Source organism: Nothobranchius furzeri, chromosome 1 (assembly GCF_043380555.1).
Source record: "Nothobranchius furzeri strain GRZ-AD chromosome 1, NfurGRZ-RIMD1, whole genome shotgun sequence".
Lineage (NCBI taxonomy): Eukaryota > Metazoa > Chordata > Actinopteri > Cyprinodontiformes > Nothobranchiidae > Nothobranchius > Nothobranchius furzeri.
Window position 1 is genome coordinate 107,344,425 of NC_091741.1, and position 5,139 is coordinate 107,349,563.

General features: G+C 40.1%; 1 long non-coding RNA gene across 1 annotated transcript; it reads left to right on the plus strand.

The window, feature by feature from the left end:
* Positions 1-1,406: 1,406 nt before the first annotated feature.
* On the plus strand, positions 1,407-3,579 carry LOC129162788 (uncharacterized). The gene is made up of 4 exons (XR_011521027.1): positions 1,407-1,936; positions 2,464-2,987; positions 3,062-3,132; positions 3,230-3,579. It is a non-coding gene; the product is annotated as an uncharacterized lncRNA (long non-coding RNA).
* Positions 3,580-5,139: the final 1,560 nt, after the last annotated feature.

The following is a 5,139-nucleotide window of genomic DNA, read 5'->3' on the forward strand; positions in this document are numbered from 1 at the left end:
TACTTTTGCATTACTTTTGCATTACTTTCACCAAAACAATTTCAATATGAATCAGGTCATGTGATGCTCAGTGAACTCATGACACATGCAGAGGAAGGTGATGTGGTATCTGAGCTAGGATTGCTGTTAAAAACAGTCCGATATAATAACAGTTCTTTATTAAATACATGCAACAACAATCTGTACTCTCAGCACGCTGCCATCTGAGATTAACTCAGCAGGATGTGAGGTGGTGGGGGCTCAAAGCCTATTTTGCCTTGGTCCCCAAATGCCTTGATACGGCCCTGGATGTGGGACTGACTTCTGGGGTGATCTGATTCTATCACATGTATAAATATTAAATGCTTATATATTATTGCTTTTCACTGGTAAAAATGTGTATTGGGGATAAATCTACCTACTTTTTTTCTTTTCAAGCACTTTGTTTTGTTTTCTTGATTTTATGTGAATAACTTCCTGCCCTTTCACTCTCTATAACCTTCCTGCATGCTGCATGTTTTCCCCGTCTTCCAGAAAAACTGTTTCCTAGATTTCCTACTTTCTAACTAATCAGCCAAAGGGATCTACCGAACGCAAAAAGAAAGCTTAATATGCGCTGCGCTCCAGCAGCAATGAGTTGAAATCACTGGGCGAGGGCACAGATTATGAACTCAGCTGAGGCAAAGCACGTCAGAAAAGTACAGAGAATATGGGCTGATATGAACGATCGCAAGTGAATTATTTTGTTTTGGTGGAGTGATTTTATGAACATCACAGCGGCTGCGCAGGACGCAGCTGGAGTATTTGAGCCATTACCGCTGCGTCCTCTCTGCTCATAGAATGCCCGCAAAGCGGAGTCCATAAATGACGTCATATATGTAGATACCAGATCTTTATTTTGGGCTTTCCGCAATTTTAATTTTTAAGAAACCCACATCTTGATTCTGGATTTAAAAATGCGTTGTAATTACTGCGTTACTGACAACTGTACAGAGTAAATATTACCATTTTCTTTCCCTGTAATGCCTTACATTACCACATTACAGCAAAAAGCAATGCATTACAGTAATTAATTACTTTTGTACCGCGCTACTCCCAACACTGCACTTCACTGTATTCTTTATTTGTGCAATTACAAAAAATACAACAGAAAACAACTAAATCTGTATTTAAAGAGCAAGTAACGTCTAAATTAACTTTTTTTGCTGATGAACTGTATAAATGAGTGTCTAATAGTGTTTTAAATGTGTGTATTCATTATTTTAGCATTTTGGTGCATTTTCTTTAAAAATTAAAAATTCTGCCTAAATACCACAGTATAGCTCCACCTTCAGCTTAAAACATAGAATTTGACTCATTTTGAATAAATTTTAGCCAATGGCTAAAGAGTAAAGTACTACGTAAACCAGTAGAGTACTACGTAGCAGCTCTGTGTCAACGTTATAAAAGCATCGGGAGTCTCCGCCACGCCTTGTGGCGAGTTGGGAGTTGGATTTGCATGCGAGTGTAGGAGGTTAGCCGTAGTTCAGCATTAGCATATAGCATTAGCATATCCTAGTCTTTAGCATAGCTTTTAGTGTTATACATACTTATTTAGTGTTAGCTTGGCTGTTGGATATTGTAGTTTAGTTACTGTTTGGCTGTTAGTGTAATTAGGAAAGTAGTTCGGGTTTAGTGCTCCATATCGTGTTAGCATGGTGAGATGGTGTAGTGTAGTATGGTTGCGGAGCTCTGTCGGGTTGCACTCCTTTCCGCTGGACTTAGAAATTAGGCGCCAGCGGTTGCGTGTCTGGAAAAGATTCAGCTCCCGCCTGGTGCTGTAGTTTGCAACCAGCATTTTACCCACGATTCTGCACGTCTCCGTTCCAAGAGGGAGGCTGTGCCCACCGTGGCTCTTCCGCGATTTAGATACAGCCCACCGACTCTGCTCCCCCACCATGACGGGCTACAGTCTGAGGTGAGTAAGCTAAATAAAAGTTTTAACATCTTCTAAAGACAATTCCCTTCCTAAATGCAAAGTTTGAGAGACGTGGTTCACTCTATTTAGCTAATATCAGCCTGCACTGCCTTCGGGCTGATTTGTCAAGTTCACAAAATGTGGAACGGGATGTAACGTTAGAATCAGCGGCGAATCGGAACATATCTCGAAGCCCTGGCCGACAAAACGGTCCACATGACTGTCAGGCTCAGAGAAAATTCGGGTTGTTTTTGTGTCAGTCGGTAATTCTGCAACAGTGACTCTAACTAATGCAGCACTAGTTGACAGACAGCATTACAGCGTGAAATCCAGCACAGCGTGACCCGGTTCCGTAAGGAATTCTGTTCAGGAGGTCACATTTCAGGATCTCCACATCATATGTGGCTGACTTTTACGTTATAATAACATCACACACTAGGAATGTTATAAAGCGCCTATATGGGACAGTTTCTTTTGTATATTATCTGACTTTATAAACATCAATGTGCTTCTATTTTTTTTTCCAGGCTAAATCTACCCAAGACAATGGCTGTCAAACTGATTTTGTAGTCTGCAAGAATGCACTTGTCCAGGCTGACGTGGTGTTACCCGTAGCAAAGGTGAATTATTTTTAATAATCTTCTATGTAAACATTTTATTACCTTCTAGTTTTAATTTGTTTTACAGATTGTTACACGTGATTTTATGCTCTTTTAAAAGTTTATAAATGTGCTGCTTCTTTGTTTTTTATAGAGCTCACAGCCTCAGTGTGTCTTGTGACACAGGGACCATGACAGAAATTCATCTTCCAGAAGGTCCCAGAGCATCCACACCTCCTGAAAAGACCAAGATGTGAGGTGTCTGCTGTTGATTCCAGCTTCCACCTCAGTGACAGTGCAAGCTCAGTGAACTGTTCAAGGTAAAAAAAAATTAAAACATTTCTGAATTTTTAAGATATTAACAATTAAATAAGTATGTGATTACATCATGAAGGAGGCTACTGATTCTGGCCCTGTGACACTTGGTGGTGACGTGTGAGCTGATTCACCTGGTAAACAACTTTTACATTAAATATTTTGTTTTTGCTATCAAAAGTAAATTAACTAATAACCTGCATTATTGCAGGACACTCAGCAAAATATGGACTCTACACCATGAGGCAGGCACACGTTAATAACTCTATAAGAGCACATAAGGTGAGCAACACCACATATTATTTTTATTACTGTACACTGTCCTGGATTTGTTTTCTTTCTGCATGATTTGTTTTTTTTTTCTGCATCTCATCATTAGCCTGGCTGATCACCTGATAACTCCTGTCATCTGGTTATGACAGCATGAGGATGTCCTCACACACCTGTCATCTGGTTATGACAGCATGAGGATGTCCTCACACACCTGTCATCTGGTTATGACAGCATGAGGATGTCCTCACACACCTGTAACCTATCAGCTCATCTGGCAGAATAGAGAGAGAAGAGACAACACCACATCTCCTGTTCCTGGAAAGCCTTCAGCCATCCTTCGATGACTGAGAACCTCCATCAGCTCTGTCTTCTGTCTGCCTACAATTATTATAATAAATATTGTGTTTGACAAGTTTTTTGTGCTGCCAAATATCTCATTTTGATTCCAGTTTTGATATTTTAATGGATATTTATAAATTACATTAATTGAATGATCACATTGTTGCATGTTTAACTAGCTCTATTGTGATGAATTAAACTAGCACCTCACTGTTATAAGCTTGTTTTAATTTCAAGCATGTTTAAGTATTTATGGACATGAACAAAAATAGGAAATATATCAATTGAGATTTATTTAATTAATATAACAAATAAGGGGGAAAGAGTCATTGAAAGGCACATTCTTCTGGAAGCTCCTGATCCTGACGACACCAGCAGGAGACCAGCTGCAGACACCAGAGGATCACCTGCAACCAAGAGCAGCTAGTATCAGTAAATAAATAATGAAATCAGGGCAGTTTTAGTGGGCTGAACACATTACAGAATAATTTTCTCATAGGATATTTTCATAACTTTATGCAGCAGACTGTAGCTTGAGCCCAGATCTTCTGGAGACCTGCTATCCAGCACGTTTCAGTGGATTTTCCTGCTTTAACAGGTTAGACAAGCTGTTAAGCAGCTCAGCTGTTTGTTGCTGATTAAAACCAGGTATGTTGATGCTGAATACTAGCTCTCGGGCCGTGGAGACAAACCCTGCAGCTAATCTGATGCTATGGCTAACGGCTACTTACATTCAGAGATGGTTCTGTTGGGTCGGTTCCGGTAATTTCAGGCAACTCACACGCTCAAAACAATAATGCTCATGTCCGCTTGTCTCCAATTAGACTTGGTCCCTTTCTTCTCGAGTGTCTGTGTAAGGAGGGGGAGAAACGTCCTCCACTTTGAAAATATATGTAACTCTCATATAAGCTCTTTTATTATTCATTCTTACATGCTACTCTTTTCATTATGGGATCATGTTATAATATAAAGGTCTCTCTGTGTTTCTCTCCTGCACAAGCTCTTAAAACAGCTGCAGGAACTCCAAAAGGGAGTGAGACATTGCAGTCTCTTCTTGTACCAGGTTACCAAGGATGTTTCTGCTTATCTTAAGAATTACAAGTTCTTGTGACATGTTAGATCCTGCCTAACGAGGCAATATATATATATATTTACCTTATAAGCTCATTTTATTATTCTATGCTATGGAAACTCGCTCAGATACTCAAGGCCTTCACACAAAGATTAATAGCTGTGTATCTTCTCCTGCACAAGAGAAAGGAGTGTGCACATTTCATCTCCACTCAGTGCCTCTCGGTACCAGTGAATGTATCTTCTCCTGTCATGAATATATCAGGATGTTCCTGGTAATCTCAAGGATGTATGTTCTAGTGATGTATTAAACTGTCCGCTAACAAGGCTGTTATTTTCACCTGTCATGATCATTGACGTATGTACATGGCAAACTGCGTATGTAACATTCCTGTAATCTTCAATAAAAATCAGCCGTTTTCAGTAGAACGGCGAGAGTCTGTCCGAAGCAGCTGGCAAGAGCAGGTCGCGGGACTTGCTGCAGAGGCTCTCCCCCTCATGAGCGGTGAAACAGTGAATGGACTTCTGATCATTTGTCTCCTCGTTCTGTCAACTTAAAAGGTGTTTAACTCCATCTTCTCCGTACCCGTGCTTGGTCTAACAGAA